Source organism: Engystomops pustulosus, chromosome 1 (genome assembly GCF_040894005.1).
Source record: "Engystomops pustulosus chromosome 1, aEngPut4.maternal, whole genome shotgun sequence".
NCBI lineage: Eukaryota > Metazoa > Chordata > Amphibia > Anura > Leptodactylidae > Engystomops > Engystomops pustulosus.
Window position 1 is genome coordinate 111,720,020 of NC_092411.1, and position 26,067 is coordinate 111,746,086.

The 26,067-nt window shown below is 38.8% G+C and overlaps 1 non-coding gene across 1 annotated transcript; it reads right to left on the reverse strand.

Moving 5' to 3' along the window:
• Window positions 1-22,560: 22,560 nt before the first annotated feature.
• Window positions 22,561-22,714, reverse strand: LOC140086940 (5.8S ribosomal RNA). Its single transcript, XR_011849965.1, has one exon. It is a non-coding gene; the product is annotated as a 5.8S ribosomal RNA (ribosomal RNA).
• Between the last annotated feature and the right edge of the window lie 3,353 nt (window positions 22,715-26,067).

Sequence of the window (26,067 nt, forward strand, 5' to 3'; positions counted from 1 at the left end):
TTTCACACCTGGATTTGGGGATCCTATGCCTTTTTTTCCTTGCAGATCCTTTCCAGTTTCCTCAGGTAAATGGGGCATAGTGAACAGCTTTCTTTTCAGCTTTCTTCAAATATGCTCAATTGCAGTTAGTATTCTTTTGTAACCTTGGCCAGATCTGTGCCTTGCCACAATTTTGTCTCTGAGCTCCTTGGGCAGTTGCTTGGACCTCATGATTGTCATGTACTCTGATATGCACTGTGAGCTGTGAGGTCTAATGTCGACAGGTGTGAGCTTTTCCTAATCCAATCAATTTAATTAAACAAAGATGGACTCCAATGAAGTAGTAAAACTATCTCAAGGAGGATGAAAGGAAATGGACATCATGTGAGTTAAATGTGAGTGTCAGAAAAGGGGCTGAATACTTATGACCATGTCATTTTTCAGTTTTTCTTGTTTAATAAAATAGCACTAATATCTACATTTCTGTTTTTATCTGTCAAGATGGGGTGCAGAGTGAACATTAATGATCGAAAAAGAAGTTTTTTGATCTTAACAACTGGCTGTAATGAAACAAAGAGTGAAAAATTTAACAGATGCACTAAATAGTGATGATTTAATGGGCATTAGATATGAAAATAAGTGTAGTAAAAGGTGTAAGTATGACCTATAGCAGCCAGTATACAGTATGCTTTCATGCATTACACTGAACTTTACTGGAAAAAAGCTGGATTCTGATTGGATGCTTTGGGCAAAGCTTTCAATTTTTATCTGTATTGGTTTTCATAAATGAGTCACTACTGACTATTGATGCTCAGGGCAACTTCTTCAAATTGTACCTAGCCAGATCCACAATAGATTTATATTTTAAAAAGAAAGAATATGCCAACCTATAAGCTATGATATCGTCTTGTAATATTTAAGCTGATAAAATATTTAAGATCTCGGCAGAACTGTTCTTCTATTTAAATTCTAACAACACAATCAAAAATTTTCATTTTTATTCCAGCAATGTGCTCTTGTTCCAAAGCTGAACGCAGTATATAGACACCCACTGAATGAAAAACACGGGTGATGTGAATGAGTAATTGCTTGCCAGCTAGTCGACAGCGAGAAAACTGACACTGTGCTGCACATATTTCATGAATAATGAGAGGAGTTTCAGCTGTGTGAAATCACTGTCTATTGGGTCAGAAATTTCACATTAGTGGATTCATCAGAGCAGATCGGTGTCAGAAAGACATTCTTTCCTCAGGTAAACATACCTTTTGCTTCAATAAACTGTCATATCTTAGTTGTAAGTAGAGAGCAGGGCATCGCACTTTTGTTAGCACATGTCTCAAACAAAAGCAGCACTTGTCTTTAAGCTTTATCTTGGTAAAAAGTACAGGAAACTAGAAGTCTAACATTTCTGGACATATGCAGGTCATACAAATGCAAGCCAACATATCTCTGCGGCTTCTTCCAATGTAGTGTCTCTTAGATAATTAGCGTGATAGTGTTATTGTTATGTCATGTGAGAGTGATTGCTCTGTTATGTGGTGACAGAATTATATCATAATGATATCATATAATGTAGTAATATGTAGATACACCAAAAATCTCAGACATATAGCAGGAGGTTCATTTCTAACAATATGTTAATTTATGGTGCCAATTATATTTTGAACTAGCATTTTGCTTATGAAACTGCCACCATGTAAATCCAGCATAATTTCCAGACAATTAAAAAAGGTCAGTGCTCAACTCTTTAAGGTAACAGTTTAAATTCAATAGGTAATCTCACCACTTTCCCTTCAGTTAGAAATTGAGGATCTCCTAGGTTTCTTGCTCTTTTCTCCGTTCCCCAAACACCAGATTCCAGAGCACCACCGTGTCACTTCCGTGCCCGTGGTGCACTATTGGTCCTGTGCCAGAAGATAAACGGATAGATAGTGCACATTTCCAAGGTTAAAGAAAGATGCTTTATTGTATATACTCACAAATTGCAGTTAAAAAGCGTGAATATCACAGCCAAACACCTTACCCGACCCAGATTTCGCCTCTTCAGGATTCTTCTGGGGCATGTTGTTTAGCGCTATCACAGGTGTTTAAATCTAAAAATTTGCATAAATACAAAACATATCATCCGTGACAAAAACATTAAAAATAATTAAGAAACATTAAAAAAAACATTTCCCTATGACTATACCTATATGTTATATGCATTATAATACAAACAATTCATTTTTTAAAACTTTATATATGATCGATCTTTATGTCATACATATTTACATTTCCATCCAAAACTAATAACTAATAGAATAAATAAATAATAAAATATTTTATACACAACCTTCAAGTCTCTCAAGGTTTAAACCCATACTAATGGCATAAATATTTGTTTATGAGGAGAAACCTCAGGATGTGTTTCATGTAATCCCAACCAATCACAGGCCCTGAACCAATGGACCTATCAGTGGTCGAGATGGACCCCTATTCCAGCCCTATCTCTAGTCCAATCCCAAACTATCTCTCAAAGACTGCAGCGCAAAGCTTCAGCTGTCAGATAGCCCCAACTCAGAGGCTTCGTATATCGGAGGAGAAGCACAAGTAATGTATTGTATATTAATTCCTTTACCCCATCATCGTGCCTTTCTATATTAAAGTATTGGTTGTCTATATGTGTGATAAAATTTGTATATGTAATAAACTTTCCGTCAATATCTAATTTGCTTTCTATATTATAGTGCACTATAATCTATATATGTGATAAACTTTCTGTCAATGCCCCATATGAAGACCAAAAGATACTAGTCACTATTGGAGAAGAATTTTAAGTCCATCTCTACTCCCATTATCAAGTGGGTATTTTTCAATTGATTTTTTCTTCAGTTAAGTAATTAAACATCAGGGGAGGTTTCTCGATCTACCACCTAGAGTCTCTTCAGCCGCGGGGTCTAAATATGGATTTCGAGCTGAAGATTCCTCCATTGAAAAATCCCCACTATCGCTATATAAATGGGTATGGAAACATTTTGAAGAAACCTGTAAATATTTCTTCTCTTTCTTTGTTGTAAAGTTGAGATAATTTTACCTGTGTTACAGTGCATTGATCAATTGACAAAACACCCATTAAAACCTGTGTCCACTGTTGTGGACACTAACTTTCAGAAAGAGTCAGAAAGTAATTCCTGGTGCACACCATGGAATTTGCCAATTTTTTTGGTCCATGTGTGCCACTTTTTTTTTTTTTTTAAAAAAGGGCATGGTGCTGAACAAGGCAAGTAAGGACCAGGAACTGACCTGGCATCAATTAAAGCCTGTAATGCTGCTGTTATGGAACAAACAACAAGCAACCTAGACAATTTAGCTCTCCCTACCTACTCAAAGTCACTATCCTAAACATGCAATGAAAATATGGAGACAAAAAACATAGAGACATGGAGACAAAAAAAGACAAACAAACACAAAAAATCATATGAATACTGGTGAAAACAATGCAGTACAGAATCCAGAGACAAAAGGATGGTCAGAATACAAGCATGGGTCAAAAGATCAAATAGTATGGAAGTCCAGAAAATGCTAGCATGCTCCACAGTAGACATATAGCACTCCCTGGGAAGTGGGCAACCAATCCTCTTATGAAATAAGAGTTACGGTCCAAAAAGTAATTGGACTATTCTCCTGAAATTCAGAAAAACAAGTAATTTTTTTCCTTATACAACATGATAAAAATATTCTGTGCACAAAAATAATGATGAAAGTGTTAATTAAACAGCCATTATCACTTGCTAACATAAACATTGAATAAGATACTTCGATACAAATGTAGTCATTTCTATTTTGGGATTTGGCTAACACATTGTGGAAAGAAGAAGTCCTATTAAATATCATTTATAAAGACTTCAATTCTCAACCTCATTTTATCCTTCTTTATATTAACAGAGTTAAGATGATTAATAACTACTTTCAATAGATACATAAGTGAGATGTGAAATTGCTTTTGTGAAGTTATAAAAGTAGTTCATGGTAAGAGCTGGAAAGAAGCCCAGAATAAGAGTTATCTATTCCACAAAGGTTGTGACAGGTCATCTTGAATTGATTGGAGTAATTGGTACTCAAATATTGGAAGAACGTATGTGTTTTTAGTTCTTGCATAGATGTTTTGATATTCTCTCTTGTCTCAACTGAAAATACTGAAAACTTAGTATCAGAACAAAAATGGCACTGTGCGTGAGAACATAGAAACTTTGAGCATTGAGCTATCGCAACCTTAATGTTCAGTGTTCATCCCCCACTATCATATTTCTGGAACAGACACAAAGACCGGAAACATCTACTTCCAATTTTTATCTTTCATCTATGAACGCTCTTTAAAAAGATTTTGAAACTTTACCCTTAATAATGGTCTGATGTTTTGAATTGACTTTAAATGACCTGCTGGTGTTGTGTTGTTAGTAACAAAATAAAATCCAACATAACTCTAACTACCTAGACTAGCCATACCTGAACAAGTGGTTGATACCTTAAAGGGAACCTGTCATGGGAAATTGACCTAACAAACCACTACTAGTATATTGTCAGGTAGCGTAACACCTTCTATGTTTTTTTTCATGTTCCAGGGTAGTGGGATCATTGAGAAAATCAACTTTGAAGTGAGATGTAAATTGGTTGTATGAAGTCCAGGAGGTGAAGATTTTAACACTGAAATCAAGCTCTCTTTTCCTCAGTAAGCCCCCTTCACTGTAATTGATAGTCCTGAATCCAGAGACATCACTAACCAAGTCTGATCAACAATGTCAATAACAAAGTAGGAGGTATTCAGAGCTCCACACTTTGACATCAGTGTTAAACTCTCTGCCTACATAACATTATAAAACCAATTTACATCTCACTTCAAAGTTGATTTTCTTGATGATGGATCATGAAAGAAACAAAAACTAGAAGGTGTTATGCTACCTGACAATATACTAGTAATGGTTTATTAGGCCAATTTCTCATGACAGGTTCCAAACATTTATCTCCTATCCATGTCTGGTCACTGGAATTCTGACTGCTGGGATTTCAGACAATTGTCAGTACAAGGACACCTAAGCTGCTCTATGGTAAAAAGAAGCTCCAGGATTACCTCTTCCTGAACTGTATGAAAAAATGGAATGTGTTGTAAAATATGAATAGATATATCATATCTTTAATTTGAAGAGTACATTTTTTTGATAAATGAAAAGGATATAAAAACTTAGTAGTTTTTAGACAAAAATGCTTTTCATGTTAGTTATATTTTCTCCTTGTTTTTTCCCCTGCTTTGGTTTATATATGGAGGTCTGTTATGGGTGGAGAAAAGTAATGGGTATAGAGGTTTTGCTGTGGACAAGTACAGTTGTCTGTAATAATGCATAAAGTTTACCAGTGATATAAAAACTCATGGCTATCTGCAACATGATTTCATTGTCTAGATTTCTTTTCTTCTCTTTTTTTTTTTTTTTATTGAATAAACTCAATTACCGTATATACTCGTGTATAAGCCGAGTTTTTCAGCACAAAAAATGTGCTGAAAAACGTCCCCTCGGCTTATACACGAGTCAATACTGACTAAAATTGACTAAAAAAATAATAAACTTATATACTCACCCTCCGGTGGCCCCGATGCGCAGCGCTGCTCCCCCGATGTCATCGCGGCTCCTCTTCTGGCTTCCCGGCTGTTCTTCTTCCTTCAGCGTGCTGGGCGCCGCCATGCTCTTCTCGCGGGCGGCGCCTAGTATGACGTCAGCAGCGGCGCGTCATACTAGGCGCCGCCCGCGAGAAGAACAAGACGGCGCCCAGCAAGCTGAAGCAAGAATAGGAGCCGCGATGACATCGGGGGAGCAGCGCTGCGCATCGGGACGCACGGTGAGTATATAACTTTATTTTTTTATTCTGCTGGGGGCACGGCTGTATACTACTGGGGGCACGGCTCTATACTACTGGGGGCACGGCTCTATACTACTGGTGGCACGGCTGTGCTGTATACTACTGGGGGCACGGCTCTATACTACTGGGGGCAGGCTGTGCTGTATACTACTGGGGGCAGGCTGTGCTGTATACTACTGGGGGCAGGCTGTGCTGTATACTACTGGGGGCAGGCTGTGCTGTATACTACTGGGGGCAGGCTGGGCTGTATACTACTGGGGGCTGGCTGGGCTGTATACTACTGGGGGCTGGCTGGCTATATACTGGGGGGTCTGTGACCAATGCATTTCCCACCCTCGGCTTATACTCGAGTCAATAGGTTTTCCCAGTTTTTTGTGGTAAAATTAGGGGTCTCGGCTTATACTCGGGTCAGCTTATACTCGAGTATATACGGTATTACACGTAAATTCAAAAATTAGGAGATGAGGAACGCTCTCCAGGCATCAAGCAACTGTTATACACATGGATCATATAGTAAATGGACAATCTTCAAGAATGACAACATTTGTTTACAATTATTATTATTTATTTATTTATTTATTTTTTTTGATAATGCAATAGTACCTATACAAGATATATAGGGGGAGGGACAACTAAACATAATATAAGACCATATTATGAGAACTCCATTCCTTTTAGGAGTGTCTAACATATAACAAAAAATGCCCCCCCCCCAAGCCCCCCAATCCCTCCCTACCACCCTCTGCCCGTGCTGGAGATGTGAAAGGAAACCAAAATTTAACTACCTTATCCCTGACTACCCATCCAGTGGGCACCCCGGGACGAAAGAAAAACTCCGTTCTTTCAAATTCTCCACTGGTCCCATAGCAAACTCAGTCTACTACCATTCCCATAGCGTTTCTCATACGCGCATTCATACGCTTTGGTGCGTTCCACAAGATTACTCCATTCCTTCACCACTGGTGATTTATCATCTTTCCAATGTTTGACTAATATTAGTCTAGCAAGGAAAAAAAGCTTCAGCGCTAGGTCACTTTTTGCTTTAGAGTCCATGGGAATCGGAAGCAGGCCCAGTAACCCGCAAGTAGCAACTCGTGGCAAGAAGCATTGAAGCTGATTCTCTATTGTCTTAAAAACCTCCTCCCAGTATAAACTAATCTTCGGGCAATCCCATAAAACGTGTAAGATGTCGGCATAGACCCTTTTGCACCTCTTGCAGTTGGAGTTTTCACTTAACCCTATTTTAAACATCAAATATGGTGAAAAATAAATTCTATATAAAATATTAAGTTAATTGTGGATCTAACCACATTTTTATAAATATCTCGCCATTGTGCTGCTGTGATCAAACCAACCTGATTTAGCCATTTTACTTGACTTATATGGCTGAAGTTCTGATCAATGTCAGATCTAATCAGACGATAAATCCTAGACAGATTCAGAAGTGACGTCTCTAACCCTAAAATTTCAGAGCAATTACCACCTTCGTGTATCGTGAACTTGTCGTGATATAATTCTTTCCTAAATGCATGTGCTAATTGACAATACCTAAAATAATCTTTCTCCTCCAAAATCCCCTTCGTACACCAAAACTGAAAGGAGGGTAACCCCCCCTGTTCCCCCAGATGCTCCAAAGAATTAATCCCTTTTTTTCCCCAAAACCCGACATCTTCCATTTTATATAGTTCTATGAAATTGAGATTGCCCCATAGCGGGGTGAATTTAAGTCCCCCCTTAATCCCATATAACCTCTTAAAATCTCTCCAAGTATTCTCCAATAACACCGCCAGAGGAAATTTTTTGCTAGCATGACATTTCAGTTGACCAGACACCAGTAGGGTGAGAATAGAATCTTCTCTTTAACTCAGTTTCATCTCATCCCTTTCTCATTCCCTCTTTTTAGACTTCTATGGACAGCAGCAGCCTATCATAGTTACAACTATATATTGAATTATAAAATGATAACTAGGGAAAAGATAAAAAAAACAATGACATATTCTAAAAGTAAATTACTGACTTACATGAGTTATTTTGTGGCCTAGCCATTTGTCCACTGGGAAGCCCGTTTGGACCTGCATTACAGACATGACTTCTGGATGATTGATAGTTATGAAGAATCCTTTAAAGAATTATAAGCCTAGGGGAGAGTATTTTTAAAGGAGAACTCTGAATATCTATTTATGGTTGTTGTGAATTTCATTATACTGTATTATGCTGCATATCATGAAACAAAAAAACACTAAACCCACTTTTTATCCCCCATATTATTTGAAACCCATATAATCATATCATTTTATCCAATTGGGATAATAGGCATGCTCCCTGGCCTATTTCAGCCATAGCTAGGGGGCGTCAATTTGCCATATTGGAGGCTTGGCCACCATTCCGGTAATATGGCTGGGTCGTGCAGGTTACACACAATCATGTAGGCTACAAGATACCTCTTCCACTTGTTTCTGATCAGTATCTAGTGTCAGATCAGTGATGTGTGTGACATTGATATGAATGAAATATTGCACTTTTAAAAGAAACAAAATGATCTACCTTAGGTCTTCAAATATCAAATTTAGACAAATAGCACTTTAGAAAAGGTTAGGCCTATAGCTAGGCTCTAAAATTTCTAATCTATCACCAAAATCATCTTACCAAAACAATTTCTGATTAATGCAAACAATAGGATAGCTAGCTTTTAATATGTTTGTGTAGTATGTAACATAATAGTAATGTGAATAATCAAGCTGACCCAAATAACTGGTTAATAGTGGCCACTCACAGGTAATTTCTAAGTATGGTGGGCTCCATGTGATTTCACCATACGCTAACAAGTGTGACCTGGTTTTATGATTATTTCTTGTTTTGTTGCTCTGACCTGAAATAGCTGTAACACTGCACACTAGGAGTTGAATATGTTCCAAGAAGTAGAGAAAACCTTTTCTGAGAAGCTTTTTTCATCTTTCATGAAAATGTCTAAAGCCGATTATTGTAGCTTAGACATCTTGTTGCAAGCCCAAAGGTGTAATTCTAATAATACAATTTCCTTGATGCATAGTACAATTTAGTTTTATGGGTGAGAGAAGGCATATTGAAGGTAGAGAAGTCACATATTGAAGGTAGAGAATTGCCACTAATTGATCACAGCACTAGTGATATTAGAGAACCAGGTTGATAGACTGTATTGTTATCAGAGCTCTTTAAAATAATAGTGCTACCTTTAAAACATAAATGTCTTTACTGAACAAAGTCTGACACAGCTGACTACATTTTATTACACTTATAAATTGTTGGATGTCATTTTTACCTTTGTTACTCCCAGGTGAGGACCTTTGTTGTGGGTCACAGTTTCACTAAAACTGGTAATATTTTCACAAACACTGCAGCCGACCTCTGGCCTTAGTGGTACATGAACACAGTATATGAGAACAGTGCTGTGCAGCAGTTGTGTCAAGGTCCTTGCTCATCTGATTGGTCAGTCCAGTGATTGTCTGTAGTGTTCATGGGATTCTTGCCAGTTCCGGTCCATCCCAGACCCAGACAGGGGGCATTCAAAAGGAACCAAAGGGTCTGTGTATCGTTTTTTTGTTTTCTACTTTTTTGACCTTGTCCCAACCTCAAATAATCCTGAAAATGCCTGAAAAATTCCTTAAAAGAATAGCATCATGGTTGGCATTGTATAGTTTGTATTTACACACTTTATACTGCACCACTTATTGTGGCCCCCACACCTGATAATGCATTGTGGGCACTGTACTTTATCCTGTCCCTACATTCTACATGCATCCTTTAAGGAAGAACAATAATATAAATGACTGTATATGGGTGTACCTGACTAGTATGGAATTAGACCCAAGTGGTGCAGTATTTTCAGACACCAAAGTTAGATAAATAGGGGTAGATTTATCAAGTGCTCTTGATGTTGGCCCCGCCCATTGGACCACAACAGATATATCAATAGTCTCCAGCCTATTGATATATATCCATTGAGGTGGGGGTACTACAGTGCACCCGCTCAGTTCTATGCCAGGTCCTACCTACACCTGCGCCTGCACCACTCCGCACTCGATCACCTGGCATAGATATGGAATCCAACATAGTCATGGGTGGTATACCAATATTCAGGAGTACAAGCAGTGATAAATCCCCCCAATAGAGAGTTATGTCAAAGAAACAGATCATTGCCCTGTCAATCAAAGATGAGCAAATGGTTATTATTAGTTTCTGGAAAAAAAAATATAATAAAAATAAAACAAAAGAAGTACAGCAATTGTAATGGCACGTACACTTCTCAAACAGGCCTCTAACTGTTAATAAATTATCATGTCAAGCAATTGCTGTGCACAGAAATTCTACTGAGCTTCCGCCGCATTAAATGTCAGCTCATGTCTAAGCCAATCGATTTGATAATTACATACATTTTGTCTCTTGACATTGGAAGACAGCTCTTGGTTATTTAAGTCAACACGGAATAAAATGAATATGTTAATGTGTGCTGCAGGACATGATCTACGCTATCATCAGATACACTAAACGGCTCAATTTTAAGCACAGAAAATATTTTCTTTGTTTTTCTTGTGTTACAGGACAGGTATATAGAAGCTAATAGCTTTATGCACACAAGCGTGGTCAATACATTCCCTCGAATTTTACAGCCTCATAAAAAAATACAGTGACCTCTGGGCTTTCTGGTTTAATCAAAGCAGTCAGTTCTCTTGTGCCCTTTTCCTATCTGTTGGAGCATAGTGAAAAGCACCGACTGACTGAAGCTCCTGCTGCTGAGAGAGGTTTCTGAATTATTCATAAGTGTTCTAATGGTAGGTGATGAGATCTCTTCATGCTCAGGCCTTGTCACTAGGTGTTTATTACTTTGTTTCACTACCCGCCTGCTTTTACTGTGGGTCACAAGAACCCTATATACGCTCTTGACATGCATTGCTAAAGATAGCACTTTAAAAAATCTCTTTCGCCTGGGAGGTCATGTGAAAGTTATTAGGAACAAATTATTTCTTCATTTCCGCTGACTGGCTATATAGCCTTAATGATCTGTCACCTAGCAATGGGCTGCCTGCTCAAACAGAAAAAAAAAATTCCATACTGATGCGTTTATAACTAGAATCAGTTTGTTGTAGCCGCTTTCTTGTCAAGCATGTGTCCAAAGTACATTCAGAATTTACATATTCATGACCCATCAGAGATATTGAGAGAGGAACCACGGTCATAATATGATACTAGATTTTACTGTGTCCTGCAGCTGTTAAAGTCTATTAAGTGCGTAATGTCTTATAGGTTCTATGCATCTGAAACTGTGATAATGGGCTCTGACGAAAAATAAAAGACATTGGTCTTATAAACTATATTCTAGAAAGTATTGATGCATTCTTGTCAATATAAATAAAGCCTTGATCATCCAAGGTTAAACCACTATGAGGGAGATTTATTATTTCTCTTTCTAGTTTTCCTGCCAGTCAAGTTCCTTTTTTGTCTTTCTTCTTACTCTAAGTTGTCTTGGGTGAATTTTCATTGTGTTTACTTGTTCAATTGGATCTTTTAAAAAATTGCTAATTTTTGTGCAAAAAAGTCTCATGGTTGGCTGTCCTGCTTCTTCCTGGCAAGTTTGCTACTTGAGCCTGGGCGAACTTTTGCACTTTTTTACAACTTTTTCAAAAGTTGCAGATGGCCAATACAACTAACTTTCGTCTAAACAGCTGGATGCATTAGATAAATAAAGCAAATTCATCCAAAAGCTGTGCACCGCGAGTTGTGGTGCAAATATGGAAGTCGCAGAAAAATGTGCAAATTCACGACTGCTCAAATATCTGGGATATTTTCATGCTAAGAAAAAGAAGGAAACAAAAAAAATCTCCTCCTTTATCCAATGATTGAGGTACTGAGGGGCCTGATCTTTGCTTTTGTCATTCCAAACTAAATCTCACTTCACTTATATAAGACTTTGCTATACAACAGCAGCACCACTGTATGGAGCAGTACAATTTTCTATAGCGCCATAATAGAATAACAATTCTATATTTAATAGAGATGAGTGAGCATTAGCGTACTCAAAACGGCTCGTTGCTCGGACGAGTATTTTGCCTGCTCGAGAACGAGCTTTCACTCAAGGATCATATATTGTCAATACACCATCAAAGTAATACACACATTTGCGATTGATGGCAGTCAATGCAAATATACTTCTGATAAGTTAGCAGATGTATGGAAACATCTGCAATGTGTTCTTCAGTGAAGAACACATTGCAGATGTTTCCATACATCTGCTAACTTATCAGAAGACATGAGTGCAAAAAGGTGTTATTCACAATAGTTTGTAAAGAACAATATGTGTGAAGAACATATTGCAGATGTTTAACAAGGGTCATTCTCCTTTTTGAAGTTCCATGAATATTCCATTGAATAAAAAAAAAATTAACAAACAGGACTGACTTGGTTCCCTTTGGTCCTCTTGAAAAATGCTCAAGTCTCCCAATTACTTCAATGGGGTTCGTTATTCGAAACGAGCATCGGAAAAAGTTCGACTCGAGCACTCGAGCATTTTAGTGCTCGCTCATCTCTAATATTTAACCATTATAACTAAAATGGTTGTTTGTGCTTTTACTAGCAAAATGTAGTGGTAGTATTGGAGGGATTGTTATGTACCAAATTTATACTATATGTATGAGGACTTTCATCTACAGAAATAGCTTTTGTGTGTATCCTAACATTCCTGGTGGTCTATGTATCACTTGGTTTCGATTCAAATAATTGGCTAGTGCCATCATCACATTGGGTATTTTAAGGCAGTGGAGAAATTAATGTTAGTATAAAATGATAAGTGATCTAAGTGATCACTTGGTAAGTGATCTAAGAAGCCTCAGTGCCACTTCATGAAGCTCGAAAAGTTTTTGTGTAACTAGTAGCTAAATGGTCAAGTTGTGGTCTAAAGTAGTTAATATCTTGTATAATAGCTTTCCTTGTGGCTTTAAGCAGATATAAGGTTAATTGTTAGCACCATTGTTGGTCGTTGGTTGTGAAATGGATCTTAATAGGTCAAACTGGATTGTAATCTAAGTATACAAATTATGTGTGTGACCATGACTGTGAACAGTTGGTGTTCTCGGTGGACTTTTGAAGATAAGTGGTTAAGGAGTATCTAACAATTTAAAAACTTTTTACATACCTGTTTGTTGAGAGATGAAAAGAGCTTAAAGGAGTATTCCCACGAAGACAAGTTTCTTATATGTACTCAGGATAACAAAATAACAAATTCTCTAATTCACTGTTATTAACACACATGCAGCATTTCAAAGATATAAGTCCAAGTCTTTTCTCTATCAGACCTGGTGTACAAAATTTCAGTTGCGCCTAGACACAACCCTGTAACTTCTGATTACGTGTCGGGCCGCCATCTTGGTTTTCTGTGTGAGATCATGCAGATGAGATTTCTGTCTCTCTATGCTGTGTGCCTGTAGCCACACCCTCTCCACGGAGCTCAGAGACACTGAATGATCACATCCTGCTAGGAGATCGTGAGCAGAGAGAAAGGCTAAAAACTACAAGGAGATAAGTGATCCGAAGGGAAGGGGGAGGCAGCCACATATCTTTGAGATGTAGCAGAGCTAATAGTGTACCAGTATAAAAGTATGTCAGCCTCTGCCTGTCGTCCTCCGTCTAATCATCTCATGCACCTCTGATCTGTCTCATTTCTTTCTATATAGTATATAGTAATGTGTCTACTTAGAGAGGCCCCACCCACACCCTGTGATTTTGCACTAAGCAGCCTAGAGAGTGATAGGAGCTAAACAGCTATAAAACTGAGTGAAATTTTAAAGTAAAGGGTTAAAATTCTCTTTATTGTGTAAACATCACTAGGGGATGACGTCACGAGGAGCGACAATCTTCACCAAGGTGTCGGCGTGGGATGGGTTAATATGGACAGGTTAACACCTGTGATCGGTGCAATATGCAGCAAAGACTTACCGGATATGGAGAGGGCTTAGTCCGTGAGCCCTCTCCATTCTCCCGCAGAATGTCAATATTACGTCACACATCGGTAAGGGGTTAATGTTGTCTTCCTTGCAGGCTAAGATGTTGCCGCGGAGATATATTTTAAAGAGAACCTACCCCCCCCCCAACAAACCACACAAAATACCTTTTAGATGCCTTTAAAAGTGTTCCACAGATGCCTCTATTGAGCTACCATTCTTCTAGAAAAGACTTTTATTGATGTTTCTGTTTCAGTCATGGAGGTTGGGACTGAAGTATACAGTCAAGCTGCTTTGCCCTCCTCACTGGGCGGGGCAATTATTAAGGTGGATTTCTCTTCACATAACCAGGGTCAATTTCAACCCAACCTTCCTAAGGGAGTGTTTAATGATATAGCAGTGCTGAGTAACAAAGATCTACTGCCTGGAATAGAGGATATCAATAAAAGTTTTTTTTTTAATGAATGGTTGCTATAATCCCATAGATAGAGGCATCAGTAGAACATGTTTAAAGACATTGAAAAAAGTATTGGGGCTTATTTACTAAGGGCAGAGGATTGCACTTTCGTCGGACTGTTCACCGTTTTCGGGATTTGCGCAGCTTTGACAGGTATTCAACAGGTGTCTGCACTGAGTATGTGTTGCACGTGATTGGTTTTGGCAGAGTTGTGCTGGCTTTCATGTGACAGAAATCGGGGACTGAGCACAGTATTTAAGTTTCAAATTGTGTCGCAAGACAATGCACTTACATGCACCAGGAAGAAGAAGGTGAAATACGGTGGACCTGAGCAGGGAAGCGACACATGCAGGATATCGTGCGCATGATCTTAGTGAAACGGGGCAAAGTGCATTATTGTCAGACAATGCACTTTCGGTGAACTGCGGGGGACCAGGTAAGTAAATGTGCCCCATTGTGTGTGGTTTGTGGGGGGAAGAGAAGAGAGGCAGTTGCTGGTGACAGGTTCTCTTAACTATAGTGTAAGGTCCCATCCACACTATAATGTTAAGTGCTAATGAAAAACTAAAAAAATATATACAGTATGTATGTATATATAAATATAATGCATCTTCATTTTTGGATGAAGACGATTCACTGTACATGCTATAATTGCGTTAAATCATTGTTCACCTTTTGAGAGCTTTATGATAAGGCATGATTGATTCTAGAAAATTCTTTCCATCCAAAACTCATTTTGAAGAAAAAGCGAAAACACAGCAAAAAAAAAAAAAAGAGTGCCTACCTGATGTCTTTGTCAGGGAACACAATTTCCACAATTTTACCGTAATAACTGTAAATTAATGTGACAATACTGACAGATAGATAAGGTAACAAGTGCTTGGAACAGCTTTGAAATCTATTCCTAAAGCACAGAGGCGTCTGAACCTTTTGTGTGCGAGTCTGAACCCTGTCTCTGCAAGGTTACTTTTTAACAATATAAGGAGCATAAGTGCCTTTTCATCAAATGAAAAAAAGCATGCCCACTGGCAAATGAATCATATTATAAAAATTGATCGCATCCCAAAAGGGAAAAATGTTATTGAAGATCCAGTGGCCTGGGATGATACTTCATTGATCATTGTAAGAAATACTTCCAGAAACTGTTTTTTAATCTTTCCGCTAGAGCATTAGCAATTATTCTTTAGCCCGTGGTGAGTAATGACTTCAGTTTCCCAGTTCCTCAATCGATAAAACATTTACCCTACTGCTACAAATGTGCTCTCCGCTTAGACAAGCAGAATTTTTCTTTCAATTATTCTTTTTTTTTTTTGTGTGTGTGCATGACCTCATAAAATATTTTAAACATATTGCAATGTAGTTGAACAACACCTTCAATCTATATAAATGTGATAAATCAGCACATACATACATTTTATAGAACGCATCCAGCGCTGGTAACTTTTCACTATTTTTAGTAGAGTTTTTCTTGAGCAACAGAAACGGTTAAAAAGCAGAATAGTACAACTGATTGACTTTTTAGCTCTGAAGAAAGATACAGTAAATGCTCACTGAGCCTCGCATTGAATTTGTAAGTAGTAAATGTTCCTGACTCCACTGAAATCTATATCTGGAAAGGATAATGCACTCAACAGATTGTGTAAAATGCGGCATCTACCATATAGGTAGGGTAGAAAAATAGCATACAGTATACTGTGGGGGATTGTAAATTGTAGATTGAGTTTGTACAAAGACAAGTTTTTTTAAATATACTCAGGATAACAGAATAACACTTTTTCTGATTCACTGTTATTAACAAAAATACAGCATTTCCCAGATATAAGTCCAACCTGTCTCTATCAGTCCTACTGTACACAATTTCAGTTGCGCCTACACACAACCCTGTAACTTCTGACTTAGGATCGGGTGGCCGCCATCTTGGATTTCTGTTTGAAGGCCGTGCTTGCTGAGTTTCTCTGTCTTTGCACTGTAGCTGCGCCCCCTGCAGTCTCACGGAGGTCCGTCATTGCTGCACACTGAGACACAGAATCCGAGCCGCTGAGGCAGCAGCAGTAGCATGGGGACAACTACAAACTACACACAGATAAGTTTTTTATCTAGGGAGGCACAGCAGGAAGGCAGAGCAGATCTAGTGTGTTGTGGAAATGCAGATATGTGGGAGAGCTGACAAATGTGTAATAAGCATCTAATGGATCTCATCATCTCTGATCCGTCTCATCTCTCTCTGTGTCAGATACTAGTACAATGTTCAGAAGGTAAATGAAAGTGTATATAAACCACATTTTCAGGTCACAGAACTAGATGCATCATAATTTGTCTGCTTCGAGAGTCCTCGCCCACATGCTGGAATTTTGCACTGACCAGCCTAGGGAGTGATAGGAGCTAAAACAGCAGTAAAAAAAACTTGTGAAGTAAAGGGTTAAAAATGATCTTTATTGTGTTAATATCACTAGGGGATTGCAATTTGTGAATTTTCTTTATGGGAAAACCCCTTTAAAAAAAACTGTTTCCTATACTAATAACAATAACGAATCTTAATTTCTACAGCACCTTCATATTGCAAATCATGGGGTACATAGAGGGCCGGCATTAGGGCATGGCAATGTGGGCAAATGCTGGTGAGCCCCGACCATTGGTGCTATGGCAGCGGCCTCCAGTAGCTCTAGTAGCAGCTGTAATAGTAATCAGTACTCATGCAGTCAGAACTATCAGCTCAAGTACTATCACAACAGGCTACAGCTTGTGCATGAGATGCAGCTTGAAGCCTTCCCCGAATGCCCTGAGATACTGTCACCCTTGCAGCCCCTGTACACAAACCAAGAGCTGTGCACTAGCGGAGAAGGAAGGAGAAAGGGATTTGTTTATCTTTTATTTTACTGCATTTCCCACTAGTGTCTAGAAATTCCCTTATCCCAGAATATTTCTACTTAGTAGAAGGAGGAGCCTCACCATTCTGACAGCTTGGACAGCTCCTCTTCTATCTTCATGTTCACGGCAGGTGCGTGTTCAGCACCTCTTCTTTCTTCAAGCCGACACAGCGGCTGACAACATAGTTGTGCACCGACCGGCCCGTGCGCACAGAGCAGTCGCGGACCTGGCACCAGCTTGAAGAAAGAAGAGGCGCTGAACACGGAGCTGCCGCTGACCTGCCGCGCACATGAAGATAGAAGAGGAGCTGCCCGGGCCGTCGCAGTGATGAGTACCGAGTTTATTTTTCTTCTGGGAGTTTATTTGTTCTACTACAGGGGGCTGGCAGGCTATCTACTATAGGGGGCTGGCAGGATATATACTACAGGGTTCTGGCAGGCTATATACTGGGGCTGTGACCAATGCATTCCCCACCCTCGGCTTATACTCGAGTCAATAGGTTTTTCCAGTTTTTTGTGTTAAAATTAGGGGTCTCGGCTTATACTTGGGTCGGGTTATACTCAAATATACGGTAATTGAGAACTGTAAGGAGGTAATATTTAGCTTTAGTGAATTGGTATTTGAAAAACTCTGTATGTGGCAGGGGGCATATATTGGGGCTTATTGTGAATGTCCCCACTGTGGGACTAATAAAGGATTATCCTATCTTATCTTATCCACCTAATCTTCTTTCCTTATAGTCAGATCACAAAACTCGCAAAGATCAGAGGGTTTACTGAGGTGGGGAGAGACTTCAGTGCTAAACTCTCTGCCCTCATGACTTTATACAACCAATTTACAGTGGGTACAGAAATTTTTCAGACCCCTTAAAATTACTCACTCTTTCTTTCATTGTAGCTAATTGGTTTGGTTAATAACGTTCTTTTTATTTGCTCATGTATGTACACTCTGCACCTCATCTTGACAGGAAAATAAAAACAAAAATGTATTTTTTCTAATTTATTAAACAACCACTGAAATCACATGAACATTAGTATTCAGACCCTTTTGTGTGACACCCATATTTAACTCACATGCTGTCTATTTCCTTCTGATACTCCTTGAGATGTTTCTACTCCTTCATTGGAGTCCAGCTGTGGGCTTGATTAGGAAAGGCACACACCTGTCTATATAACACCTCACAGTTCACAGTGCAGGTCAGAGCACATGAGAATCATGAGGTTTAGGGAACTGCACAAAGAGCTCAGAGACAGAATTGTGTCAAGGCACATATCTGGCCAAGGGTACAAAATAATTTCTGCAGTATTCAAGTTTCCTAAGAACACAGTGGCCTACATAATCTTAAAATGATAGAAGTTTGGGGAGACCACAGCTCTTCCTCAACTTGGCCATCCAGCCAAACTAAACAATTGTGGGTGAAGAGCCTTGCTGAGAGAGGTAAAGAGGAACCACAAGATCACTGTGGCAGAGATCCAGTGATGCAGTAGAGAGAGGGGATAATGTTCCACAAATCAATTATAACTGCAGGCATCCACCAGTTGCGGCTTTATGGCAGAGTGTGCGGACGGATGTCTCGTCTCAGTGCAAAAAAACACATGAAGGACTTCTAGACTATGAGAAATAAGATTCATTTTTTGGTCTTATGAGAGTAAAATTAACTTAAATTCTTAGTATGTTTGGAGAAATCCCGGCACAGCTCATCACCTGCCAAATACAATCCCAACAGTGAAACATGGTTTAGGCAGTATGATGTTATGGGGTTGTTTTTAGCAGGACAACTGGTTGCAATTGAAGGAAAGTTGAATGTGGCCAATAACCAGGATATCCTGCATGAAAACTTCTTCCCAAGTGTTTGGAACAACCCAAAGACCCTAAGAACACAGCGAAAATAATAAAGCTGTGGCTTCAGAACAACTCTGTGACCATTCCTGACTGTCCCAGCCAGAGCCCTGTCCTACACCCAATTGAGCATCTAATGGAGAGACTTTAACCCCTTCCCAACATTTGACGTAATAGTACTGCATGGCAGGAGGTGCGTTGCCGCATTTTGCAGAACTATTATATCATGCTTCTGGCGCCGGCTCCTTAACAAAGCCGGGGGTGTAAGGGGCATTTCGCGGGAAGATAAGCCCTAAACTAGCTCTGTCAACCAAAAAAATATTAAAGTTATATCTCTGAAAAGATGGCGATACAAAAACAATAGACATTTTCTTTATATTAGTTTACTTCCAGTAAAATTGTAAAAATGTATAAAAAACTATATAAATGAGGTATCACCGTAATCAATTTTCTTTCCCTCCATTCGTTCAAGAGTTAATAAAATCTCATCAAAAAGCTAATGACCCACTAAAATGAAGTATTTGTAAAGTGTATCTTATATTGCAAAAAATAAGCCCTTATATGTCCAAATTGCCAAAAAAGATTGTTTAGCCTTTATAAAGTGACAATGCATAATCTGCTCTGAATGGCGCAGCTTCCCTTTAATGCCCTGGCATGTGCCCATAAAGCAGTTTAGCACCACATATGGGGTATTATTATACACGGGAGAGATTGGGTATCAAACTTTGTGGAGCATTTTGGTATTTTATCCACTGAGAATTTGAGCAAAAACAAGAAATTTTTTGATCTTGCCAATTGGCTGCAATGAAACAAAGATTGAAACATTTAGAGGGATCTAAATACTTTCCGTGCCTGCTGTGTATCTCACTTCAAAGTTGTTTTTATCTGTATGATGACCCCAAGAAAGAAATATGGCATGCACGCAACGGAAATCGGGGGCCGTGGCCGACCGAAAACCCGACGGATTTGGAAAAACCGCCGCATTTAAAGCAAAAAATGTGTCGCGGAGCTTGCACTTACCTGGTGTATTCCAGTGCGTTCCAGGGTACTTCAGCGCAGCAGCGCCACCTGGTGGACGGCGGAGGAACTACCTTAATAAATCCTGGCCGGACCCGAATCCAGCGCAGAGAACGCGCCGCTGGATCGCGAATGGGCGGGGTAAGTAAATCTGCCCCATTGTGTGAACTGTATGTACTGAGCATGCCGGTGAGATATTCACATTTGTTTCACACATTAACTGCACACATACAGTATATTACACCACATTGCATGTCGTTATATTGCAGATGCACCAGACATACAGTCACATTTCTAGGTGCATCTGCCGGCGTTTTCTGACCCTGTTTGAGGACACTGTTGTTGCTACACAGGGCAGAGATATGGCCACCACTGCATATTCACAGCGGGATACATCAAAAGGCTTCCGACCCTTGATGTATCGGGCAACCTGCCGCACAGCCGGTGACTTTTCACATTTGAATAGTCGCCGGCGACAGCAAGTGAGCCAGCGTGGGGACAGCAACGCCCCACGCAAGCCTGCTGCCGGCCGGTTGCGCCCTCCACTCGGTCGGCCTTGTCTGCCCTTTACGCCCCTTCACGCCCTACCTGCGTGAAGGTGGCGGATTGCTACAAATAGGTTCTGCTAAATATGCCTCATGATCTTCAAGGTATATTCATTACAATTGGAAGCATCCCCAGGATCTGCCTGTTGGGGTTGCTGGGTGACGATATGGCCATTACACCTAACATTATAGGCATGTCTTGTATATTTTACCAGGCCCGCCAGCTGATAGCAACTAATTGCATTCCACCGCTTCCCCTACTATTAAAGAACTGAAGCAGCACCTGAACGATACAAATACAAATGGGTACAGTATACGGGCAACGTCCTGATTGGAATGAGTGTTAAATGTTCTTCTGGGGGTGTGGGGCCAGCTAGGTCGATATATCGTGGAAGGAACAACTGATTGAAGACAACTGCCAAACTACTGACTCTTGAAGAACTGTACTGGGGAATAGCGGAGGTTGGGAATTGGGGGGAAGGAAGGGGAATCTGTTGTGTTCTTGTTCTTAGTGATGTAAATGGAAAAGTATTGCTGGATGTTAACAAAAAAGATCTTATTTTAAAAAAATGGCGCTTTTTCCTTCTGTGCTTCGCTGTGTGTTGAAGCAGCAGGTTACATCACCACGTTTGGTGTTTATGTGCTTGGGAGAATCTGAACAACAAATAATTATATTTTCACCTTATAAGTGGGTACATTTGAAGGCAAAATTAATGTATTGATGACAAATGTTTTCAAAAGTTTGAGGGGTAAAGTGTTTAAAATGGGTTGCATTGTGGGTGGTTTCAATTACCAGTACTTTCAAAAATAATTTATAAAATAAAATGATCCCTCAAATAATTGAGAAATGTTCTTACAAAATAAATCAGAAATGTTCTTACAAATTTTAAAACATGCTGTCTGATTTGGAATCTTTCTAGCATTGCATTAAAATAAATGAACATATAAAATATGGTATAAACAATAAACAGAGATTTATTAAGTGATATTGACTTTTTTGGGTACTAAGGCTGTTTTAAAAGCAGAATATTTTTAAATTTGAAAATGGTACATTTTTCCAAATATTTGCCAAATTCCCCTTTTTTCATAAATAAATGCAAAATGCATCAACCAAAATTTATCATTAAGCTGAAGTACAGCATGTCACAAAAAACAGTGACCTGGTTAAGATTAAGTGTTCTAAAGTTATTACTGGATAAAGTGACACATTTTGAAAAATAGGGCTTGATCATCGAGGCACAAATAAGCTTGGACACTAAGGAGTTAAAATAGCTGGTATGCTCTGTACTACTTCTGTTCAGAGAAGTTCTTGCTTGTGTCACTACGTAATGTGGATTTAATGATCTACTCAGAGGTCTCTCTAAAAATCTATTAGTACTTCTTATGCATGAAATTAGTTAGCTCAGGCATTTTCATAGAATCGAATACACAGTCAGAAGCTGATTAATCCTTTCAGGACCAATATGGAGCTGTCCATGTACCGGTGCTGCAGTCGGATGCAGCAGTTAACCTAGTAGGTTAAGCCAGTACAATTACAGCAGGTAAGGGCAGGTGTCTCCTGTATAAAGCAGCAGGAAACTTCTTTGTCTGTAGTAGTCTCAGCTGTCAGCCCTCTACATACATCCCTTGAAGACCAGTCAACGTAATTTAACATTGACTCGTCTTAGAGGGGTTAATGGTGATGACCGGTGTTATTGCATAGTGGCCATATTTAGAGAAATAATTTTGTAACCATAATTAGTTTGAAGAGTAATAAAAGTAGTCTTTATCTAATACAGGCGGTCCATGACTTAAGAACTTGACTCGACTTACAGACATCCCCTTGTTACAAACGGACCTCTCTGCCCACTGTGACCTCTGATGATGCTCTCTGAATGTGGTAATTTTATTATTTAGGCTGCAATGAGACAACTGTAAGTTATCTGCAATAAAGCTGCACAAAAAATTAAATCTTCTCTGTATAGGTCCAATTTTAGTTTGTGTGCTGCCAAAGCAAGCACACATTGACAGGCGTAGCCCCGGGAGTAACCCAGGGCCACAAAGTGCGTTCGAAGTGTCGATGATCAATGTGCCCTGCAATCCACATTAACTCTTGTAGCTAGCTACATTCTTCATCGACACGCGAGCCAAGGGATCCAAAAAATATAGAATGCTTCACGAATTTGCATGTCATCCTTGCACAGGGGCCATGCTAATCTTCTCTGTATGGTACCAATTTTAGTATATGTGCTGCCAAAGCAGGCACAAAAAAAAAATGTTTGACCTCATCCAGGGCTCCCGGTGTCTTGCATTATGATCCTTCTGTGTCGTGCCTCCATTTGTTTAAATGAGCCCGGAACTTTGGCACCGACAGCTTGTGGCCAGCCCATTGTCTCTATGCCCCAGCACATCATACAGCCAATACCCCCCTTCTCCCCCCGGCCACCTCGCTATCTTTGTTTAATCTCGGACAACTCTTTAACACAGTGGCATCAAAAACTTGTCCCCAGCCCTTTCCATACAGTTAGTTCAATAAGAACCTGAAATGTCAAAAACTAAAATTTAAAACACAACAAAACATTTTTTTTTTTAATTAAAAAAGTGAAAGCCACCACTGGGGGTCCATACTGGACTGATCAGAGAAACACTGTGACTATGGAAGGTCTGACCCTGCATCTGTTGGTGTCTTACATGTCAGCATTTTTCTTTGCCGTGAAGATTATTTTTTCCAGTGTTTACATGTCCCTATTTATATTTAATAAAAGTTTTATATCCAGCACTGACCACTGATCAGTAGATCATTTTCTAGGCACCCTCCTGCACAGAGGATGGCCAGAAATATTTCTTATAGACCAATGTATAATAAAGTCATGGAGAGAACATAGGTGAAAAAAATCTATAAAAAAGTTTCTTCTAAAAAAAAAAAAAAAGTGTGGAGCTGTGGGAGGACCATTTTTTTAAGACTATGGATTGATGCGGTGCCATATGGGTTGTCTTTACAGCCAAAATATAGCTATATATAAAAAGAAACAAATACATTTATGTGCATGATGACTTAGTGGAGATTTTCAAACCACAATTGATCAACAGTACCTAATAGTGAATGGAAGTGCCACTGAGCTTAGAGTGTCGTAGGCAGGTTGCAAAAGAGGTGCAGAGACTGGAAGAGTCACAGAAAGGCATACAATTGAATGCCCTGATTACAATGATGCCCTGATTTTTACTGAAAACAATACTCCCGCTGAATCGGAGGATGTATGCCAGACGAATCCAGGCAAATTGAACTTCTTAACGCCAAGGTGCTTTTTTGTTTTTGTGTTTCCATTTTTTACTCCCCACTGTCAAAAATCTATAACTTTTTTATTTTTTCATTTAAAGAGCTGTACAAGTTCTGGTATTTAATATGGTATTTAATATCCCCATGTACTGGGAGGCAGGAAAAAAAATTGCAAGTACAGTAAAATTGGTGAAAAATTTGTGCCATTTTCTTGTGGGCTTGGATATTAGGGCTTTCACTAAAGGACATGTCTACTTCATTCTTTGGCTTGGTGTGATTGTGAGGATACAAAATTTGTATAGGTTTTATAACAAAAATTAAAACTTGTAAAAAAAGAAATTCTTCATTTTGCCATGTTCTGCTGCTAAAAACTCTTTCATACTTCAGTGGAGCTGTGTGCAGTGTCATTTTTGCAACTTTTGTTGAATTTTTCAATGCTACCATTTGTAGGACTGTACGGCTTTTTGATCACTTTTTATAGAACTTTTTATATTTTTCACCTTTCTGACCAGGCCCAATTTTTATAATCTGCCACGTGTCTCAATAATTGGTTATAACTTTGGAACTTTGGAATTTTTGTGATAAATTTTGCATTTTCTTATGAAAAAAATGGAAATTTGCCAAAATTTCTGAAAAATTCTGAAATGTTCTGCTATTTTGGCAGTTTGTTATACCACCCAAATAGTTTGATAAATAACATTTCCCAAATGTCTTCTTTATGTTGATATGTTTTTTATTCACCCTCTCATTTATCTAGGATGTTATAAGGCTTAGTATTTTAGGTGCTTTTTTCTAATTTCCATGAAAATCGCCAAGACTCATGATTTGAAGAACAACTCAGATTTCAAGTGACTTTGAGAGGTCTAAATAATAGTCTATGCATTGAATAATTTTTTGGGAAAACACATTTATTTAGGCCAAAATTACATGTTCACAATGGATTAAATGATGAAATCATCTGTGAAGTTTGATAACCAATTTTTCTTGAGTGTACTGATATCCTATGTGTGGTAAATTTCTGTATGGTCACATGGATGGGTATTGAATGAAAGCAACACCATTCAAAGCAGTTTTGTACTGTCATATTGTGCAGGCTAAAAATTTTTTAGTTTTTTTGATGATGTGAACTTATAAGGGCAAGTTTTTTGCGGGATGAAATACACAGTACAGATACTTCACTTTGGGAGATCTTTAGCTTATTTGTCAGATTTTATTTACTGCTTAAGGATGACACAAAGAAAATCATCAATTTTTGTTTTGGACTCTAAGCCTTTTTTTGTCCACTCACCATAAAAACAATATGTTATCTTTATTCTATGGTTTACTTGGATTACGGTGATATCTCATTTATTTAGATTTTCTTATCTTTACCCAATTTCACAGAAAAAAAACCCTGTACTGTATTGCAACTGTTTTAGCATTGACAACTCTTCAGAGGCATAACTTCTGTATTATTCTTTTGACAGAGGTGGTTGAGGGCTTATTTTTTGTGTTGTTCTTTTCTGTGGTATTGTGTTGTGGCACATATTTTTGATTACTTTTAAGAACTTTTTTGTGAGGGTATTTGATGAAAAACCAAATATTATATGAAGTTATTTACAGCGTTCACTGTGTGGGTTAAATATTGATTGACTTTTTGATTACTTTTTTTGCTTGTCTGGGAGTGAATTCACAAAAAATATCAAATCTTGCATCATCTTTATAGAATTGATTTTACATTGTTCAGTGTACATGACAAGTAAGGGTTGCTTTGGTCGAGTTGTTTTTTATTGTCTGTTATGTTAGGTTTTCTATTTTGGGGATTTTTAACTGTTGCCAGTGGCAGTCAAGAGCCAACAGCTGGTAGGCACCGCCATATTGATGGTCGCTCCTTGTGATGTCATTAAGAAGCCAGGACGCTGGCCTTTAGGGCAAAATGGCAAAGAAAAAGCCATACCTGAGACTGGATAATAAAATGAATAGATTAATATGGAGAAAAGGACACAGACATTGTACAGAGGAACATTGGAAAAAAGTGGTATGGACAGACATATGTTCATATGTTCACCCAGAAGAACATTTGCGAGATGCAGAACAACTGAAAAGATGCTGAAAGAGTGCCAGATGCCAACTGTCAAGCATGGTGGAGGTAATGTGATGGTCTGAGGTTCCTGTGGTGCTGGTAAAGTAGGATATTTGTACAAGGTCTAAGGGATTTTGAATAAGGAAGTCTATCACTCCATTTTGTAATGTCATTCCATACCCTGT